General features: G+C 39.9%; 1 protein-coding gene and 1 long non-coding RNA gene across 2 annotated transcripts in view; one reads left to right on the top strand and one right to left on the bottom strand.

Annotated features, from left to right (window-relative positions):
• The window catches only part of SEMA3D (semaphorin 3D), a 128,053-nt gene extending 112,433 nt beyond the window's left edge, over positions 1 to 15,620 (bottom strand). Inside the window, exon 1 of the mRNA XM_075274035.1 lies at positions 15,489 to 15,620. The gene's annotated coding sequence lies outside the window, so the exon portion shown is untranslated. The remainder of the gene's footprint in view (positions 1 to 15,488) is intronic.
• LOC142203372 (uncharacterized) overlaps positions 1 to 23,650 on the top strand; it is a 719,604-nt gene that overhangs the window by 404,159 nt on the left and 291,795 nt on the right. The gene's annotated exons all lie outside the window — the stretch shown is intronic.

Raw genomic sequence — 23,650 nt, 5'->3', positions numbered from 1 at the left:
ATCTACATCAGACACATATGTTTGCAGTAGGTACCAGCCTATTTTTGAATGGGCAAGTACAAAAAAATATATATATCTCTAACAATTTGCAGGATATAGGCTAAAAGATTGACTGTATTATATAAACCGTTTGATAGGATTTTGTTTTACTGTATAAAAAAGTTTAACCCTCTATGCAATTTGGTATCACAGGAATACATCACTATGTAAAATTCATATCAATGATGTTATTTATCAGGTGTAGGATAGTTTACCCAGATGTGAACCCAGAAACACAAAGGGATTCCCATTTATAAAACTGACATTACTCATTACATTGCTGTTGTGACATGTATATAACAAATCAGCACTATGGTTGTAAGAATCAATACAGTAATACAAAACACATGTCTCCATACAAAAATAGGTGGCAAGTTTTATAGCATTACACTTTCAGAAATAGCAAATATGTATCTCAATATACCGCCATAAATGGAAATGGGAATCATCTGCAGTAAATCTTGAAGGAACCAATATTAATTCCCTTAAAGATGAATACATTTGGTGAAAAGTATCTTCCTTATAAATACACATGTGGCAAGTTAGCGTAATATTTCTTAAACTGATGCTGACTTTATATACCATATATATGTTTTGCTGATATTCTTAAGATGTTAGTGAGGTATGGCACACAGCCTTTTGATGGTCTGCAATGACTAAGATTGAGGAACACTATTCTAAACCTTATACCGGTGTTGATTTAAATGTCTTTTGAAGTCTTAATAGCCCTTACATGGTGTCATCACTTTCGCCCAGTGAAAGTGTTTATATGCTTGCTTACACTGTATTTTGACTCTGCGCCTAATGTTGAAAGTCTGCACTTTGTTCAGATGGAGACAGGCAAGATAAATTATAATTGTCATCTTCTCCTTTATGTACTAAGTACATTAAAACAATTCAGGAAAGGCTATTCTACTAAATCTGAATAGAACAAACATACGCTTCCCTAAACTTATAGCAATTACATAGATACAGTCCTAACAGCTGACAGTTAAGTTTATGCTGAGAATAACATTTGTCAGACCAGTATTGTTTTTATTTGTTTAAGTAATTAAAGTATATTCCAAAGCCAGAGCACTATCTTGTGTTTGTTAACTTAATCAGGTCTAAAGTCTGGGTGGATGGAACATTGTGAACAGATATCAATGTAAATGTGTTTTAATTCATGTTATTTTAGGTGCAATTTATTGTTCTGATTTATTTCTATATATAGTATTACATTAGTTTACAATAGATTTATTTATGAAATGCACAGAATATCTATTATCTTATGTCTGTTATGTTATTATTGCACAAGATTATTCACTGAACTGAATAAAACAGTATGTAGGAGGCCAGAATTGTATTATTTACATCTGTTTTTCCAGGTACTGTGGACATCTTTATTAGAAAAGTAATGCAGCAAACATTGTAAGTTAAGGTGACATAACATTTCAGATAGCTGTTGGCTTACAGCTATAACTCCAAAACCACCATATACTCGTATGCGCACCTAGGGAGAGAAGAGGAAGAAGAGGTGGCATATTTGCACAAAAGGATCCAGCATGGTGCAATGCAAAATACTTGGCCCTTCCCTTCCCCAACATCTCCTGTAAGGCCCCATTCACATCTGCATTCAGGTTTCACTTGGAGTCCCCCCGAATGGAAACCTATATGGATAGAAAAGCAGCTACTTGGGAAAACACGTGGACCCCATAGACTATAAGAGGGCTCATGTGGTTTCCCCTTGGTTTCTGCATGAAACATGCAGAGTGAAGTCCTGCAAGCCGCACTTTTCTCTCCGCATGTTTCATGTGGAAAACGGATGGAAACCACAAGGACCCATTATAGTCTACGGTGTCTGCGTGATTTCCCACATAACCACTTTTCTATGCATATAGGTTCTGACGGGGGGTCCCCAAGTGGACTTCCTCAACAGAAATCCGAGCGCAGATGTGAACCGGGCCTAAGGGGAAATTCAGGACTTCCTCGTACACACTAATTTAATTTGATACCACCCCCCAGCCCCATTCAGGATTTCTGTAGTGTAAAGCTGTGTTTGCTTCCAGCTCTGTAGATTATGGTTATAACAACTGACTGCTGGGGAAAATAGCCTTCCCTGGCTATGGGGTGCCAGATCCCCACCAGGTTCAAAGTAACGTGATATCCGAATTGATGCTTTATTAATTTTTGCACATTGCAAAAACACAACAGTTTTGGCTGCAGCAGAAAAACTGCAGTAAAAAAATGCTGCATTTTACAGCACCTCCAAAGTGGATGGGATTCTGGCTATTTACACACTGCAGAAAAAAAAATCTGCAGAATTTTCAAGAACACCAGCATGTCAATTATACCTATGCAAATGCTGTATAGGTATAATAGGGGCAGAAAGTTTGCAGATAAAAACTCAGCAAAATCGCAAAGATAAACACAAAATCTTAGGGACCTTAGCCTTAAAGGGATTCTACCACTAAAACGCTGTTTTGTGTGCTTTAGACGTCGGAATAGCCTTTAGAAAGGCTATTCGTCTCTTACTTTTAGACGTGGTCTCCGCCGCGCCGTTCCTTAGAAATATTGTTTTTTACCGGTATGCTGATGAGTTCTCCACAGCAAGGATGGGCCCCAGCGATCAAACAGCGATGGGGGTGTCCCCACTGCTGGCCGAGAACCCACTCCAGCTGACGAAGAAGGAAGACGGCAGAGAAGGGGAGGTTGCAGCTGAAAATGGAGGCGTCGCTGAAGCGGGTTCTCGGGCAGCAGTGGGGACACCCCCATCGTCGTTTGAGTGCTGGGGCCCACCCTCATTGCTGCGGAAAACTCATTAGCATACCGGTAAAACCAGTATTTCTAGGGAACGGCACGGCGGAGATCACGTCTAAAAGTAAGAGCCTTTCTATTCCGACGTCTAAAGCACACAAAACAGCGTTTTAGTGGTAGAATCCCTTTAATCTATTGTGTAGTGCCAGGTTTCCACTAAGTTACAGCCCATACTTGATCAATTACTATATATATGACTGAGCAATATCAGTTTTCCTTCAGGGGCAAGTACATGCAATGTGCTCTATAAAATTTAATATTATTCTAAGGAAATAGTATGGTAAAATCATATATCCTTCACTATTTCCTTATGATAGAGCATCACTGTAGCTTCACATTACAAGTACATTTTACTGTATGGTAATAATTGAATCACTCATATGAATTACTTTCCATTATATATGGAGTCTGCCTTGCAGGTCACCTTTTGGTGTGGTGGCCAATAGACCAGAAACACTTTCCTTTTAATGTAACTCTCTTTCTTTTACAGACGATATTCTGGTTTGGCTGTAATCCCAGATCATTTCACTAGGTTTCTTGAAAATCAGACATTGATCTATAGGGAGCCGCCTTCCAAAAGCCAGCGACAGAGAAGTTTTCCCTTTTCTAACATGGAAAACTTGTTTGCATAATCTTTCCACATTCTTTACCAAATGACTAAATACATACAAGATACCATGTTAAGGTTGCATATCTAATAATTACAGCTCTCCTGTCTCCACAATAATTGCCATGGTATCTACATCTACATTTTCAACTGTTCGTCTTTCTTTCTAAGCCATGCACATTAAGTCATTCTCCTCTTGCTCTAGTCCCGCTCATTTAAAGTCTTATCTGTCTTTCATGGACATCTTTCTGTCTCCATTGCCTTTGTTTCATCTCGCCAAGGAATGAACCCCCTCCGGCTACTCTGTCATGTTTTCCAAGCTATTCCATTGTGATGTGAATCTTAGTCAGATGAATCTTTTATGATCTCCACATGTTCTGTCAAAATCATCTAATAGATTTAATAATTTCATAGCCTGCAATAACAATTATACATGGCTTAAAAAAAATTGATATTCATTTTTTTACAGGCATCTTCTTTGAGCCTCCTGGGTGCATTTCTGTTTCAAGGATGAATTTGCAATCATGTATAGCACCAAAGTTTAGTAAGATGGCAGCCAAGTTAAGTAATTCAGCACTCGAGTCAATGCAACTTCATATGCACAGAATGAATTGCAGATGAATATCCCCTGGCATTGTATGATTCTACTTTCAGGATGATTACAATGTTGCAAGCCATAATCCCTGTTTTTGTTGCATACCACCTTTAATGAAAAAGTGACATAATCAAGCAGAAAGGATAAAGAGGAGAAAAATATGAAGCAAACAACCTTTCACAGATGTCACAGGCGGCTTATAAACTCGGCAACCTCAAAAATAAATACTGAAACGTTAGGTGATATGTGTATATGATGCATATGTTTGTTTTTTTTTTCCCCGCTGTCAAGAATGGGTGTTTCAGGGAACACTGAGATCAAGTTAAACTCCAAATAGGATAACACGACATATAGCAAAACTTATTGTCTATTGTCCATAGGCTACTGGGATTTTTTTTGTCTATAGTACCTAGGATTTATTATATATAGATATCTAGTACCAAATAGTTCTATGGCAGTATGAAAATGGGTCCTTGGACCTTGACGTGATATGGTCATTGAGATCACTGATATGGGGTTATGTATTTTTAACCATCAGATCCAGTGAAGGCAGTTTTAGCACATACAGACTAATTCTAATGAAAGAGACCCTTCACCAGGTCTGAAAAACCCAGTGCTATATATAATCTGGCAATATTATCTTTAGCATTTTGGTGTTTTATTTATCTAAATCCATTCCGCCATTCCAAAGATGTAAGCAATTTTAATATTGAGGGCATACTAGCCATGTGGGCAGTAAAACTGGATTCTTTGGGAAAGGGATATCTGTGTGCTGTTACTGTCCACTTGGCACTTGGTATTTGGGCTCTTCAGCCCTGGTAACGGGTCCTTTTTAAGATCAATAGTCCTTTTAATCAGGTTCATTCAAGTAGTGGAGATGTCCCAAGTACACAATTAAAAATCTACATATGGTTAAAGCTAAAATTTGTGAATTTAGTAATGAGCAAATACTGTAGGCAAGGGTTTAACTATAAAGGAGCATTACCAGACCCTAACCCTGAGGGGCCCCAAAGGTTTCTCTACTACATAAAATATAGCCATATTGTCAATGGCACAATGTATGTATGGGCCCCATTACAACTTTTACATGGGGGCCCAGGAGTTTCAACCTATGTGACTGTAAGTGAAGAAATCCTGTTCTGTACATGGTTACCTTATGCTATTGGACATGGAGGGAAAAAAATATGTGGGGAGGCTGCAAAGACCATTGGAACTCTAAAGTTACTGTATTACAATATTTTAATAATAAATTCTGGGGCAACATGGTGGTTCAGTGGGGGGCGCTGCAGCCTTGCAGTGCTGGAGTCTTGGGTTGGAATCCTGCCAAGAACAACATCTGCAAGGTGTTTGTATGTTCTTCCTGTGTTTGCATGGATTTCCTCCCATACTCTAAAGACATACTGATAGGGGGAGTATATGGGGTTCACAATCTACATGTAAAAGAAAAAAATTAATAAATTCTAGAATTCTCCATTAATTTAAATTGTATTTGCATTTCCTCCACTCTGTTTTATAGATGTAGAAAAGAATAACGGACACACAGTGAACTGTGCTGCGCATATACCCATGACTTCCAGTGGGGCCCTAGAATTCCTGTTACAGACAAATTTTCTACAGTAACCTGAGGTAAATACATGCACATGGTCACTCACTTCTTGTTTAGATATATACAATTTTTTTTTTGGTAAAGTACATAATTTCTAATATCAGCTTTTAGCCATAAACATGGGTTATATGACCAACTTTCTTCATGAAATCAATCTAGTGAAAGGCTGCCTGTGAAGAAATCCATTGCCTTAAAAGGTCCCTTCATTATACTAAGCACACCATATAGCGTAAGAGCCCTCTTTTTCATACACAGGGTCATGTCCTTTAACACAGATACTGTTCATAAAGAGAAGTTCAGTGGAAAGCTTCAGGGTTCACCACAAGTAAACTCATCGTGGCAACTAGCAATTTTAAGATTGCTTCTAAAAGATGTATTTTAAAGCTAAGGAGTCCCAACAGGGAGGCAAACAACCAACAAAGCAAAACTTGTTATAAGCTTTGGCACTCAAGCAGAGATACTTAGAGTTAGGCCAGCTTCACATGAGCATCATAGGATTACATATACCGGTATGTGCATGAAACTGAAAAGAAAAAAGAAAAAAAAATCATATGATATGTACTAACTGTCTTCAGAATTTTTTACTATAAAAAAAATCTACAGTTTAGAGATTAGAGTGAGTAGTATTCAATCAACTAGGTATTCGATCGAATATTACAGTATTATAAATACTCGTACTCGGTCGAATACCACATGGTAAACGCAGTAAAAATTCGATTCCCCTCCCACCTTCCCTGGTGCTTTTTTTTATACCAATAACTATGCAGAGGAAGTGGGACAGGAACTAGGACAACAAAGGCATTACAAAAAAATGTATACAGTAGAGATGAGCGAGTAGTGAAATATTTGAAAATTCGAAATTTGATTTGAGTAGACCTTAATATTCGACTATTCGATCAAATACCTACTCGATCGAATACTACTCTCTCATCTCTACTACAGTTGTTATTCTCTTTTGTGAGAAGATGTCTCCCACATTCACTGTATGCTTGAGTCTAAGTCATAAATGTGCCTCTTCATTAATCTATGGCTAAGAAATTAGATATGCCTGACCATTCATGAAGTATTTCAAGAAGCTGGAGGAGGATACACTAACATTTTCTTGCACTCTTAATAGGTGATAAAATATGATTTATCGGTATCATGGTGCTTAAAAAAAGGGATTAGTTTGGATAAATTATAAACAACATTATCTTCTAACATATTTCGTAGTAGATTTCTATAAATACTAACCCACTTATCCAGTGTATTTTATATATATATATATATATATATATATATATATATATATATGTTCTGATCTCCTAGAGCAGCGGTACTGTATTTTTCGGATGATGACATATACCAAAAGTTTAGACAAGAAAAATTAGGGGAAACATTTCATATTAATTTAACCTACCCTGGTGGCTAAAGGAGTAGAGGGGTCAATGTCATTAACTAGTGAGCAGGCATTAAAGTGGCATTATACGGTGTGGGGAGGCACTAACATGGGATTATATTGTAGGGGGAGACAATAATGTAGCATTATGATATGCAGGGGCCACTAATGTGTCATTTTATTGTGAAGGCAGCTCTAAAGAGCTTTAAACTATGTGGGAGCATTAATATGGTATTATACTTTGTGGCAGGCACCAAATTGGCATTATAATGTGTGGGGTATGAACACAGCATTATACTGTGTGCAGGGGTATTGATGTGGCATTATGCTATATCAGGGTACTAATGTGACATACTGTGTGAGGGGCACTTATATGGCATAATGCAGCACTGGGGGCACTAAGGAGATTTGTATAATGTAGGGAGCATTAAAGAAGTTACAATTTGTGGAGAGATTGTAATGAGACATTAGTACGCCCACAAATGTCCTATTAGTTACCTCTATATGTTATAATGAACAATTGGTGTTCCCTCATAGTATAGTGCTCCTTCAGGTCCCTCCACACAGTATAATTCTTCATTACTGCCACCCACACAGTTGCCAGTCCAGATTTACAATGTGTTCCCCCTGTCCTATGGTTTGTTGTTAAATTGTTCAGTCTACCTCTGGCATGTACATGCGTGGCAAGACTGAGAAGGATGCTTCTTTTTTCTGCGTCCTGCTGCGATCTCTGCCTCCCATTGGAAATAATGGGAGGTGGATTCAGGAGGGATTTGCTCTGGATTTGGAGGGGAAATCCGCCCCCAAATCCACAGCAAATTCCTCCATGTGAACTGTCGCTAAGGCTCCTGGAGCGACTACACCCTCTGCACCCCCTCAAATTATGCCCCTGCCTATGTAGTTGATACAAAACCAATTATTGTCAGGAAACCAGTGATAGAGAATGTGCATTTGTTCTATGTCCCCAAGTGTTGGTTTTTGAGATGAGGTAACAATATGTAAAACAATGTTTTTGTTTTTTTTCTGTAAATGTGGTACAGGTTTGCTGATAACCTTTTTTATGTTACCATTAATATAGATGGGTGATACTTCAGACAAATTTTGCCATTCTGCCATTTTTCCATTGATTGCTATTAACCCCAATCAAATACAGTAGGTTCAACCAGCTTTTGTTTCCTACTATATCTGGAGGTGCAGGAGGGGGTAGAAGCTGCTGTCTATTCACATGAATTCAATGAATTGCTGGGTGGAGTGAATGCAGGATTCACTCAGCAATTTGACTGAATTGAGAGGCAGCTCCTGCCCCTATATGTGGTATGATACAATTGGATAATATCGGCCACCTGTCTCATACAACAGTAGCTTGGAGTTCTTGGAGACTGATGTTAACAAAAAGTACTGCAATCTGAAACAGTTTTTTATCTATATTGGTATACTACAGGAAAACCCTTTTAGGCTGAGGCCACATGTTGAGGAAACGCAGCTTCTTTTGTTGCAGATTTTGCTGCCTTTTTTTGAGCCAAAGCCAAAAATGGCTACAGAAGGAATGGATAATATATAGGAAGTTCTTATACTTCTCCCTTCTGCTCAATCCACTTCTGGCTTTGGCTCAAAAAAACGCAATAAAATCTGCAACAAAAGAAACTGTGTTTCCTCACTGTGGGGCCTCAGCCTTAATGAATACACAATTTAGTTAACCCTTAAAAATCTGTGCCGCACAGTATTTCTTTTTACATTTGTTTATAATATATCCAGTCATGAATCCACACTCTGCTCATATTCTGGTTTCATCTAAGACATAGGGATAACTGTATCCATTCCTTTTGCTATATACATTGTCCAGAGGTTGGTCACAGTTCACTTCAGCTTGTAAGAGTACTCCATACAGATAAGGAAGGGTGGGTAGCATGAAACTACCTTCAAAAGAGACAACCATGCCCTAAGGCAGCTGTTTCCTAAGCCTAAGTACTGGCCTGACTCTGAACCCAGTGACATTGACCTATTGCACAATACAAAACACAATTACCTCATAGCTAACTACAACTAAGAATCATGAAGCTCTATAGTGTGGGAAGTATAACCTAAACTAGAAGAAAATCATATAGAGAGGAGACATATCAAATCTACGCTGGAGCTAGAACTACAGCTTGAAGGTAGAATGAAAGGTGGGATCTATGTGGCAAATAGACTAATATATATGCAGCAGAATTCTGGCATAATTTAGGCTAAAAAACTGATGTGCATGGATTATATCTCATTTATTTTGTGGTTTAGACTGTTTCTAACAGTTTGTGCACCTCGTACAATATGTGGATTGGGGTATTTTGACAAGGGTATGTGGCTTAGTATGCTAAACTGTGATCCACTAACTATACCAAAATTTTGGTAGTTGCACTAAAATTTAAAGAGGACCTTTCACCACTTTTGGGCACATGCAGTGTTATATACTGCCAGAAAGCCGACAGTGCGCTGAATTCAGCGCACTGTCGGCTTTCCCGATCTGTGCCCGGTGTACAGAGCTTACGGTTCCGGTACCGTAGTGCTCTATGGTCAGAAGGGCGTTTCTGACCATTAGCCAGGAACGTCCTTCTGCCTCGCGGCGCCAATCGCACTGTGCTGTGGAGCGGGGAGGAACTCCCCCCTCCCGCTCCTGATAATGTTCGTCTATGGACGAGCTGTGTGAGCAGAGGGAGGGGACGTTCCTCCCCGCTCCACAGCACAGCGCGATAGGCGCCGCGAGGCAGAAGGACGTCTCTGGCTAATGGTCAGAAACGCCCTTCTGACCATAGAGCACTACGGTACCGACACCGTAAGCTCTGTACACCGGGCACAGATCGGGAAAGCCGACAGTGCGCTGAATTCAGCGCACTGTCGGCTTTCTGGCAGTATATAACACTGCATGTGCCCAAAAGTGGTGAAAGGTCCTCTTTAAGCCATTGCGTCAAACTTTTGTGCAAAAAGTTTGATGGAAACTAAGCCAGCTAATAAGTTGTGTTGAATAGACAGTCTAAAGGTACAACAGATACTTTGGAAAATCTGATGCAGTTTAATGCCATGTAGCCTAACTTTGTCTAAGTTAAACATTTTTAGTTCATTGGCCCCTATGTTTTGGATGAAGATATACAAGTGAAGAAGTTTACAAGTGGCTGCCGCTCTCCTTGCGCTGGTTCAGATGTCTACGTATTAGAGTAGGCAGCGTCATCACGCCGCCTACACTGATACATAGACGTCTGACGTCTGCCAAGAGAAGAGGATCGCGGAGGCAGCAGGAGCAGCAGCAGCGCGATTGGTAAGTATAATAACATTTTTTTTTGTTTTATAATAGGCCGCTACCTGCTGGAGTATTCCCAGCAGGTAGCGGCCTATTTACCAAGCTCCCTGGACTTGCTCACTGCCGCCCCCGCTTCCCCTTGTACTATAGGCCACGGAGGCTGGCAGTGAATAGGCTCGGGCCAGGCCGCGATCCCACTGCCGCTGTTATTATACTTGAGGGTCTTTTCAGACCCCCGAGTATAATAATCGGAGCCCCAGGGGAGGTGAAGGAACATAATAAACAATGTTACTTACCTCTCCGGGATCCGATGTTAATACTAGATGGCTTCGAGCTGATATGGTAATGCCCAGACGTCACGTGGTCTGGTATATTACCATACAGGCCCAAAGCCTGTGCTAGCAGTACCATATAGGCCCGAAGCCTGCTAGAATAAAGAGGACCTTTCATGAGTTTGGGGCACATGCAGTGTTATATACCACTGGAAAGCCAACAGTGCGCTGAATTCAGCACACTATCGGCTTTCCTGATCTGTGCCCCGGTTGAAAGCTATCGGTGCCAGTACCGTAGCTCTTCACAGTCAGAAGGGCATTACTGACAGTCTGTCAGGAACGTCCTTCTTCCCAGTAGCGCCTATAGCGCTGTACTGTGTGAGTGGTTCCTCCCCGCTCACACTGTACAGCGCTATAGGCACTGCTGGGAAGAAGGACATTCCTGACAGACTGTCAGGAACGCCCTTCTGACTGTGAAGAGCTACAGTACTGGCACCAATAGCTCTTCACCCGGGCCACAGATCAGGAAAGCTGACAGTGCACTGAATTCAGCGCACTGTCGGCTTTCCAGCGGTATATAGAACTGCCTTTGCCCAAACCCATGAAATGTCTTCTTTAACATCGGATCCCGGAGAGGTGAGTAACAGTGTTTATTATGTTCTCTCATCTCCCTTGGGGCTCCGATTATTATACTCGGGGTCTGAAAAGACCCCTGAGTATAATAATAGAGCTTGAAGGGTCCATTGTGGCCCCTGTAACCTCTATTATGCCCCACAGTGGCCCCCCTGCAACCTTTATTATGCCCCACAGTCTATTGTGCCACTGTGGGGCATAATATAGGCTATATAGGCTGCAGGAGCCGCTGTGGGGTGTGTATATATATATATATATATATATATATATATATGGGTTGGGTGCGTGGAGAAGTGAGAAGTGAAAGATGTCTGTGTTTTAAACTTTACAGAGTCAAGTCACAGCTGAAAGAAGTGGTCATGGCGGTCCAAAGGGAAGAGACGGAAAATGAGTGGAGACTTCTCCTGCGAGTATTACTGCATTGTACTTATTGTAATGTTCCCCCCAGCCCCCGACAGCTTTTGATCGTCCACCTCAGGCAGCAGAGAGGCTAGGTTCACCACTGCTCTGTACTTCAGTACATGGTATTCAGAGAGAAAGCCCTCACAGTTCTATTGGTATAATATGGCCATCTGCATAAACTTTTACTATATACTGATTTTGATAGACAATTTTATCTTTCTTTTAGGGACTCAAGAGCATTTGGATGTTGTGTAGACTTGCATACTAAGCCCAAGTTACAGAACCATACAACATATCTTTTTTTTCTCCAACCAGGCTATAGCAAATAATTATAATTTAGGACCTATAAGCAAATGCCAGGTTATAGCAGTACCATAATATCTGTTACTTTCAGACACAAACAATACTTTAGTGTTAGGATTTTAACAAAACAGAGTAAAACAATTACAATATTGTGATAAAGATCATCTTTAAAAAAAGGCAAAAAAGATATACTTTTCCTCTGCCAATGAGCACCATGAATATGCTTACTCCAGGCTCATTTTACTTAAGAAATGGAAAGCTGGCATCACTTTCAGCACTCAGTTTGCAACAAAATACTTTTCTTCTGGGTCACCAGCTGCATTTGTGTATAATACTGGAAGCCATCTCTGCTACATATGAACATGTCAATGCTGCCTCTTGTAGTTTTCTAGCTTGTGCAATTTATATCTTAAGACATTCTGATCCTCACATTAAATAACAAATCCCAGTAATAAGTCTTTCAAAACAGCAAAGCAACTTCAGCTAATTTGTCCGGAAATCTTTTGTAATACCATATGTATAAGATCTTCTGGATACCATGTGACACATGAAATAGCACAGTGGAAAGATATGCATCATACTCTGACAGTATTTTTTTTGTTATATTGTCATCGCACACTAACTTGAGCTTTCCATATACATTATTTATACATGACAAAACATTGTGATGCCAGTGACAACATTTTTGTCAAATTCATGGCACATGGCACAGTCCTATATAGTTTGACAATCACTATCTCTTCTACCTTTCCACTTTATATACCTGTCTAGAACTATGGTTTGAGCATTATTGAAAGCCAGACAGCTTACAATCTAACTGAAAATGACACAGGTCTAATAGTTATTCATGTTGGTTTCTAATTTGCAACAAATGGTTCTGTTCCAATTCCATCAGTGGTTCTGTTGGTAGAAGTTATACTATAACTATATACTACATACTATATGCACTATTATAACATGCGTACTAGCTAAGTGATAGACTGCTCAAAAACACAACCAATGGCTGGCTGCAAATAGACAATTACAGAATAGACATCTTGTGACAGAGTATCTAAAAAAGCTGGTCATCCTGTGAAATGCATTTTGGGTTATTATTCCAAGATGTTTAGTGTTAATGCATAATATTGATCCCCATTAGCAATCCATCGGTGCTGCAAAATGGTTGCAAAGAACATAATGGGTGAATAAGTCATTTTGAAGGCATGAGATACATGACACATCTGGAGTACCTGGATAAAGAGCTAGTGAAAGGATGCCATGCACATGATACTGGGCATCTAGTTTTGTATATGATATGAATTGGACCACTAACATCAGACGCCATGTACATGATACTGGGCACCTAGTATTGTATATGATGAGTTGGACCACTAACATCAGAGTTATGGTTCACATTATGAGCAGCCTGATACTGTGTGTGCCATGTGGAAACACTTAGAATATCAAGTACTTGTTATAATGCTATACTAAAAATGGTTATGGTGGTTTTGGTCAGGATGTCATGATGTGCCAGCGATGCGATGTCACAATGTGCCAGCAGCTTATGTTGTTTTGGTAACATAATAAACAATTGTGTTCAATCTCACGTTGAAACATGCCTGACAATGACATTCTATCCAAACAGTATAATACAATAATATTAATGAAAAGAACACAAGTGAGTAGAGGAATTTGCTTTGGAAAGCTTGAAAGGAACATAAAATAAAACACTAACTAATAAAAATAAATGCCTTCTAGGTTATTGCTAAATTCCAACCCACTGAACAATTCTTGTTTGTTAGACCTCAGTGAGTGCTGCATGAAGAAGATAAGGGACTATTATTGAGGCAGGGGTCGTAAAAGTGTCAATTCTAAGGAGTCAAGTGAAAATAGCTCTTTTTGTAAAAGAGGAACGAGAACATTATTTCATTATGAAACCTTTTTAGAATAATTTTATTTTAATAAATATTAAAGCACAGTTAAATGTTGGCTTGCGGACAGGTGGGAACCATTTTGTCATTAAAATCTCAACAAGACAGTTCAAACAAAACATCACTCACGTTTTGTGAAGGGAATCAGCTCTGTTATACTTCAAATACAAGGAATGGTTAAAGTCAGCTATATGACCATGATCTTCTTCCCATTTCTACAGGGATAAATCATTGTGGTGTGTTCTGGTCTAATCACTTTGGATAAGCAACAGAGATGTGTCTGGAGCATGAATGGGGCTTGGACATTTAGGGTGTTAGTGGGAAGTTAAAGTAGAGGTCACATGTCACATTAAAGACAAGTAATATGGAACTAAGTCTACATTGATCATGTAAAAATTGCTAAAATAGCTACCATAATGATGAAGAATGACAAGTAAACTGATGATTTCCCTAGAAAAATAGGATTTCATATAGAAACTGAATGATTCATGAATTTTGCCTCTACATGCTGTTCTGATATCCTTAAAATAAGAAGAGTTGATGCAACACAGAAACTTCAGAATCCCACCACTAAAACAGCAATATCCTGTTTGGACAATATGTGACTTCCAGTATACATTAGGCCAGAAAAAGCAACATAATCCCACAGTAATTGCCACTGAAAAAGATTATATCTATGTACAGTAGGGTTAACATGAAAAGGAAGTCACTGGACTTGTGGATATAGGATGTACCTTATGTAATTTGTTAATAGTATCTATATATATCTATAAATATATACACATATGTGCAAACATATAAGGCTTTATACTCAGGGTGTGATTAGGTATCTTATAGTATAGCCGGCATAACAGGCTTACCCAGCAGACCAATAATTGGCGTGCTTATGATACAGCACCATATAACACACCAGACAAGCTGAAAACAAGCTCAGTCACAAGCCATTATTAGGGATTGTATAAAGCATGCTTCCAGCGTATTTCATTAAAAATCCATTTTGGCAAAGATGTATAGAATGGTAACGTCTGTGCCTCAATCACTAACATTTAGACTTCCCTGCAAATGTTGGCAGACTTTCACCAACTTGGAAATGACTGCCAATGTTTAAGAAAAAGCATGCTGAATATTTTCAAGACTTAGTAATTCTTGAAAAACTCAGCTAAGGAATTCAAGCACATGCTGTACTTTCAGTGCTGTCTACTATTACTTCTATGACCTTCTCACTAATGATGTGATAACATTATAATTAAATGGTAAATAGAATTAATCTAATTATAGGCAAATAGATGATACAGTAAGTGCAGGTCAGTTATGAAACTGGGCTGGGCAGTCCCAAAACAGCGCTCTAAGCCCTGGCTTCATAGCATGCATTGTCATTATCTTATTTTAGGTGGGATAGATACAGGGAGAGACTGACAGACTGTAGAAGTAACAACTTATTCCAATATCACCATGTACAATCTTTGTTTTTTTGTTAAGACTGCTTATTTATATCTTAAAATACAAAGTATCCAACCTCATCATTTATATAAGAACAGGTGCCTATGTCATACAGAACCCAATATTACCAGAGCACACGTTGTAAATCATTAGCCATTTGCTAGCCATACTCAGTGTACATTTAGTTCCTGCTGTACTTATCTATGCAGTGAGTGGAAAGTCAAGAGCCAACTTACCTGTTATCTGGGTAGATATAGATATGAGACCCCCGAAGACCCTTGTAGTGGCAGCAGGCTTCACTTCCAGGAGGGGATGAGCAGGAAAGTGAGCAGCAGCGTCTGGATGCTATGTACTACACACAGAGCTGGATGCTATATACTACACACAGAGCTGGATGCTATGTACTACACACAGAGCTGGATGCTATGTACTACACAGAGCTGTCACGCCTAATAGATCCACTGCCAGGATGAAGGACTCAGGGTCCTACTTAGTAAGTGGAGCCAGAGCCGGGCTATTGCAGCTGTGGGTGTCCTGTGGTGCTGCTGGGCACTGCCATAGCCGGGGCTGGAGCTCGTCCACTCATTCATCCACTTTGTCAACAAACCAATGCTGTGCCTGGGTGAGTGACTCCAGCTCCTGTGAGAGGGAGGAGGGAGGAACAGCCCGTCACACTCTCCTCCAAGTCAAGCAGCACTTGCTGGGCTGGCAGAGGCTGAGAGCAGAGCTCAGGCACACACATATAGTCAGAGACCACAGGACGAGAGCTCCACGTGAACTACTACACTGATTCATTGTTCAGCCAGCCTCGACCTCTCCAATCTCAATGACATAATTGCCTCGGCACTCACACGGCTTGCCAAGAGTTAATGCAGCACTTAACCCTTCCCGAGAAAGTCAATAAGGAGCAGAATACTGCACATTATATACTGTATACCTCTGTATAGGGACAAGGATATCATTAGGGACATCATATACTGTATACCTCTGTATAGGGACAAGGATAGCATTAGGGACATCATATACTGTATACCTCTGTATAGGGACAAGGATATCATTAGGGACATCATATACTGTATACCTCTGTATAGGGACAAGGATATCATTAGGGACATCATATACTGTATACCTCTGTATAGGGACAATGATAGCATTAGGGACATCATATAATGTATACCTCTGTATAGGGACAAGGATATCATTAGGGACATCATATACTGTATACCTTTGTATAGGGACAAGGATATCATTAGGGACATCATATACTGTATACCTCTGTATAGGGACAAGGATATCATTAGGGACATCATATACTGTATACCTCTGTATAGGGACAAGGATAGCATTAGGGACATCATATACTGTATACCTCTGTATAGGGACAAGGATATCATTAGGGACATCATATACTGTATACCTCGGTATAGGGACAGGGATATCATTAGGGACATCATATACTGTATACCTCTGTATAGGGACAAGGATAGCATTAGGGACATCATATACTGTATACCTCTGTATAGGGACAAGGATAGCATTAGGGACATCATATAATGTATACCTCTGTATAGGGACAAGGATATCATTAGGGACATCATATACTGTATACCTTTGTATAGGGACAAGGATATCATTAGGGACATCATATACTGTATACCTCTGTATAGGGACAAGGATATCATTAGGGACATCATATACTGTATACCTCTGTACAGGGATAAGGATAGCATTAGGGACATCATATACTGTATACCTCTGTATAGGGACAAGGATTTCATTAGGGAGCTAGTTCTTGGAAGGTTTTATTCACACAGGGCAGAAATTTCTACCACTAAATGTCAGTTTGCACATTCAGATGAATTCAGATGAATGAGGAAATTACAGAAACTCTTGCAAGAAATCTTCCCAATGTGAATATACCATTAGGATTTTATAACTAAGGCTAGGTTCACATCTGCCCTCGGGTTTCCGTTCTGGAAACCTAATCCGCATAAAAAAAGTGGTTACCTATGGAAACCCATGGAACCCATAGACTATAATGGGGTCAATGTGGTTTCTGTCTAAAATGGTTGAAACATGCGGAGAGAAAAGCGTTGTTCAGAATCCCTGTACGGAGTACAAGTGAAGATGTGAACCAAGCCTTAGACTCTATTCCTGTTATTCCTGTTGATCTACCTAAGGGTTTTTCAAGGCAAGATGTTGATCTCCTACTGATTTACAGGTTGAGGGGTATATTTGAAATTGAGGACCTGTATGAGATTGGTAGGGTCCAACCAGCGCCGCACCTCCCATGAGGCGACCTGAAGCGAGCGCTTCAGGCGGCGCTATGCCAGCGCCTCAGGGAGGGCGGCATTTTTGCTAACCTAAGCCAGTCCAGGACAAGCTGTCCTGGACTGGCTTAGCACGGAGCGGTGGTTTGGGGAGGCCACTGGAGCAGCGCTGCTCCAGCAGCCTCCCCTCACGCTCAAGCAAAGAGCAGGCAGTCTCCGGACCTGCTGTTATGCCGGCGAACGGTGCTAAGCCCCGCCCCCTTCGGTTCACCACACCCCCTCCACCACGCCCCCTCCGCTCAGCCCCCTCCTCCCGGCGGGGGGGGCTTTCTGTACTTCGCCTCGGGCGGCGAAAGGGGCAGGTTCACCCCTGGGTCCAACACACCCCTATTAAAGTAAATAAAAGAAAAAGCCACAATCAAGTGAATAGGAGCAGAGATCCAGTACTCTGTCCTCTGCATAGGTTTCTGTGTCGGAGGTTGCCTGGGACAGCTGATCTATGTGGGATCCACATGTCAAAGCCCCCAGAGATCTAGTATTGTTCATCTATCATGAGGACAGGTCAGCAGTATCAGAATAGCCCTTCATCCTAGAAAGCCACTCTAAGACCCCTTGCAGATGACCATGGTCCTGTGTGTAGGCCGACAGTCCAGCCGCAAGATATAGAACAGGTCCGATTCCTGTCTTATCGTGTGGCCCCTGTTTCTGTGGCTTCTATTCACTGTGTCCCCAGTGTGCATCCTGTGCTGTTAATTCACAGCAATACGGCTGCAGCACAGTCGTCTGCAACCGGCCTAAGGCTACAGCTCCACATAGCAAAACACAGCAAAAAACACAGTGGAAAAAAGTACAACGAAAACACATGGGATGGGATTAAGTTCACTTGGCTGATACTGTAAAATGCATCATTTTTTTCCTTTGCATTTTTGCAGCAGTCAAAAAACACTGCATTTCTATATCGTGTGACCTTAGCCTAACATGAGTTATCAATATCAACTTGGTTTGGGATCCGACGCTGTACAGTCCCACTGATCATCTGCCACAGCCACCTGATCTGCATAGTGTAAGCAGATGGAAAGAGACAGACCCATACACTTTGTTGTCTGTTTCTGACTCCATATGCTTTTGCTGAATTAACTTTAAGGCTAAAACCTTACATAGCAAGCTGCAGCTAAAAAGCGCTGCTGAAAGACATTGCGTTTTTTTCTACATCGCTTTTCACAGAAAGTCTGCAAAGTTTTATTCTGGGGACTGTCTGTTCCTATTATGCCTATACAAAAACCGCCAGTGTTTCTGTAGGAATAATTGACATGCTGAGATTTATAATAACGTGACAGTTTTTGAATTTTTTTCTGTTTCGCCTCTGATAAAAATTGAAATAAAAAGTGACCAAATGTGTGACTGTTGTTCATGGAATAAATTAAGACCTATGGTGAAAATAAGCCCTTGCCCTTTTTTCAGAGAAAATAAATCGTATAAGACCCTGTGTTATTTTTGGAGAAAGACAGTAGTGACAGTGTGTGAGTGTGATATTTACAGAAGCAGGATTGGGCTAAAGCTACAAGACAAGTTTGGTTGCATTATGGCATTGGAAGTAATGAATGATTGGGAATTTGGTTGTCTTACTACACACAATATGATGATCATGTCACCACAACACTATAGTTGTGAGAAATCCAAAGCAGCTGGATTTTTAGTTGCTGGTCTTTGAAGTTATTTTTTCCAGTACAGAGACCAATGTGCAACTCGCATACAACACATGAGCATTTTTTTTTTTACTTATAGGGTTTGCAAATTTTAAAATGCCCATAACTTTCAACCAGATTTCAGAGAACAAATTGCTTTTTTTGGGTCATGCAACCAATGACTCGGTGTAGCCCTGGCCTTGGCTATGTTTACCTATCTGTGTATGAGACTCCTCTGTTGCTTCTGTCACAATTGATGGAAAAAATAGTTCTGTTATTTATTTTCTAGCAAAATTATAGACACCATGCCAGAACTTCACAGGGTACATTTATTAGTGAGTGGGGGGCCATCAAGGGCTGAAGGTGCCTGTCAGGTGAGTATTTTGGCACTGCATTGTGGTTTATATATTTATCAGAAACCACAACACAGATGTGAACAGAGCTATACAGTAAAATTTTGAATTGAAGTATTTATGCGATACAGCATGGAACCTGTAACTCTTTAGTATGGATCCATACAGGCCCTGTGTAGACTCCACCAGACTCTGTATGGACAGAAATACTTTCCCCTAGAACCAACACTTCCAATAAAGATTACCTCCCCATATATGAAATTCTATAAAATATGTCATTTTCATGTTTTTGTACAAAATCTGACAGATAAAACCTCTGTATGGTTCTGTATGAAGTTACATGTATAAGAAGTCCCAATTAAAGACATATGCATCTGCCCTATAATATCTACCAGTATACAGATGAACAAAGAGCAATGCTCCCATTTGCTATAGCCCAAAAGAGATTTTGTAACACCTATTGTACTAAAATGACCAATATGCATGGATAAAATTGCGAGTTTTTTTTTTCCAACCTGGGTTTTATATATTATTATTATTATTATTATTATTATTATTATTATTATTATTATTATTATTATTTTATATAGCTATTTATGCAAATAGAGTGTAATATGTAATTTCACTAGGTAACAGATGGTTAATGCTAACTAGACCATAGTATATTTTTCTGTATCTTCTCTAGGGAAGCATTTGACATGACTGTAGTGTTTCCATAGGGACTGATTGACTCTTGCCTGTTTTTACTTCATTAGCAGCAGGGCCATGTTACAGACATTGTCGCTATCTTTATACAAAGGGGAAACATACAAAAGAGTCCATGGAAAAGTCAAATATATCATGTTATGTAGACCATAATAAAACAGTGCATAAAACTAGTGCAAATAACAGCACAAATGGTTATATAATAATTATATGATGACACACATATTGAGGGGGGGGGGGGGCGTTTACATTAAAGGTCTGATGAGGATATAGATTTCTAAAAATATGGTAGCTAAAAATACTGATATTCTTTATGGTCATTCTAAGCACTTTTTACGAGCCCTTACTCTACACTCAAATCTGCTCCCAGTGCCATATAGCGCAAAGGTCATGGAAGATGACGTCACGTCATGCATAGATATGACGATAGGACCGACTTTACAGTTTCAGTGAATTACATATATCAGTGGTCCTATTATTAGCATTCATTATAGTTTAGTGGATTTAAGGGATTGTTCTCCAGAAGTGTTGCCACTCTTAGTTTGTCTCTAGTATTGAAGTTCAGTCCCATTCATGTAAATGTGCAGAGCTGCAATATATGATGCAGCCATGGACAAGAGAGAAAAAAAAAAAAACGTCAAACCTTCTCTCTAGTCTCAGAAAACCCTTTATTCTTAATGATGACACAGACAGCCTAATGCCACATAGGATATAGCGTTCAGACAGCAGATAAATGGTAGTAAAACTGCTAAAACTACAAGACAATGATTGCAGCCTGATAATGTCACTTTTCTCAGTGTAAAGGCGTTTGTGGTGAAGTCTGACATTTTGCTTTAAGACCAGCAGGAGTGCTGTGTGACCTTGCCAAGTTGCTCTAAGTCTCAGTGCTGGTCCAAATTACACAGTAAACTCCTAGGGACAGGGATTGTTATTCCTGTGCTCTTGTGTCATACTGTAGCTGTATGTGAGCTGTGTGCAGATAACTGACTGGCGTGATAATATATTTTCTAGTATATAATTTGTCTCTTCATGCTTCAAGTGGTAACAGAAACACTTTGATTTATTGTGCGGTGTTTAGACCAGAAATTCTTTTGTATACCAGGCAGTTCTTCCTTTTTTGGCTGACATTAAAGAATGTGAGGAGTTGCTCATCATAAGATGACTTGGTGCCATTCACTCCAGGCTCTGTTATCTTTAGAAGAAGCTGGACTGCACGTTGTTCCTGACAAGTACTAGTGTATGCTAGCCAGTAAAGTAAAATATTCCTGTATGGTACAGCCCTCAAACTGGAAACTTTTCTGGGTAGGAATCTCCCACCTGTTTGGAATTGTTCTTTTTTATGGTTTTTCTCTATGTGTTTTACTAATTGATGAGGTCACACAAAAAATAAACAAACATAGCTAATAATGATATCAATATATAAACAGTAAAAGTGAATCAGATAAAAAATGGGTTAAATAATCCAAATCTACAAAAATAGTGGATGGTGCATTGGGATAGGTTCACACTAGCATTGGGCTATCCGTTGTTCTTGTCCGTTGGAGGACTAGAACAATGGATAGGTGGACCGCTACAACAGTGGTCACATGCAGAACCCAAAAGATCCCGTTAACTGCAATGGAATCCATGGAGTGTCTGTTCTTTTATACTGAAACCACTGGACAAAAAAGTCAGACTTTCAGGACTTTTATGTCTGGCGACTTTGAATGTTCACTGTAATAGTGTCTCCAAACACAGAATATAGCCATATGAAATTCAGTGGTGTCTCTGTATGACCCTTGTAAATGTAAAAGATTTTAAAGGCAGTCTACCCGCTCCCCAAACATATACAACTGCCAGCATAATGTTACCGAGCACATTACAGTGATAAAAAAAATTATATTTGTTGTGGTCATATAGATTTGGAGAATGACAACTGTTAGGTCTTGCTCAAATGAGGCATTTGGTGCTCTGGGGGCTGTCCTTCACCTCCTTGTAGCTCTGCTCTTATTACTCAGACCACAACCATCTCCGGCCTACATTACCCTGTGCAGTTCAGCCTCCCACTGCTATGACTTCACTCATACTAGAGTGGCATATTGAGTGAAGATTATATACATATTGATAAAAATGGAAATTTTTGTTGAGACTGGACAACATATAATGTATATGTGGTTGTTCACTCTTCCCCAGTGGCAGATGGGGACAAGTCAAAGTTGTCTGATAGTGTGTTGCTCTCTTCTCCCCATTAAAAACACATGCACACTTAGCCACCTCCAGCATGCATGTGTGTGGAAGGATATTGTAGCTGATGGCAGAACAAGCATTTGGTAGAGAGATGTATAAAGTGTATGGTCACTGTAAAGGCAGAATACAAGAGAAAGTTGCCAACCATTGGGGTACCCTATTCTCTGTAGGTCCTATAGCTTTTGTTTTGCACCAGGTGGACAATGTAGTGTGTGTAGTAATAAGACTCTATTCAATGTATACAGTGTATATAGATATGCATACCTTGCATTATACAACATATGCTATGTATATAAAGCTACAAAGCTTTCTTTTATTTACCGGTATATGTTTTTAAAGTTATTACTTCGTGTAAATGAATAGAATAGCTGATATTGATGAATATGAGTATAATATTAGTGGTGTACGTTATTGATGCCCTCTAGTGGTTTATAATGTCTGCTGAAAATCACAGCAATGCACTGCACAGCAATGTAATCCTATGGTTAATCTAATGAATCATGAGTTTCATCCTGAAATATTGGTCCAGGAGTTCTATAGTCTTCATATATTATAGCATCACTTAGTGAACCTGAGCAGCAGTAAGGCATCTGTGGATTCAACATTTAGTCCAGAGGATTGCTGCATTATGAAACATACTAGTACTAGTACAGCCTCAGCGGTCACATGTGGTGGGGACTCAGTAGCAGCAGAACTGAACTGTGATGGGAGACATAGGAGCACCAAGTGAGCAAGTTTTTTTTTTTCCTCCTGGTCTCATGTCAAAAAACTGGTCATCCTGGAAAACCCCTTTAATGGTCAGGGCTCTCCTTAGGATAGGTCATTAGAGATTGGAGGGGGACTGGCACCTGAACCCCATACTAATCAGTTGATGTTAAAGTTTATGGAACTGCAATTGGACGATTCTGTACAATCTGCAGTGACAGTACGATGCTATTGTGCAGTGCACAGTCGGACCGTTAGACAGTGCATGGAGCCATCTGTTTCTGCATCGGTACACTGTCCTGTGATCAGATGACTGTATGCAGAGCCTCGGTGTTGAACCCCCATCAACCTACAATCAATGATCCTTCCTAAGGATAGGAATTTGTCAGTCCTAGTGAGCTCCTTTAAGTGTTACATATTACTGTGCTTAGAGGTTTCTTCAGTTTACATGCTT

The sequence above is a fragment of the Leptodactylus fuscus genome, chromosome 5 (genome assembly GCF_031893055.1).
Source record: "Leptodactylus fuscus isolate aLepFus1 chromosome 5, aLepFus1.hap2, whole genome shotgun sequence".
Classification (NCBI taxonomy): domain Eukaryota; kingdom Metazoa; phylum Chordata; class Amphibia; order Anura; family Leptodactylidae; genus Leptodactylus; species Leptodactylus fuscus.
This window is presented reverse-complemented; position numbering and strand designations above follow the sequence as displayed.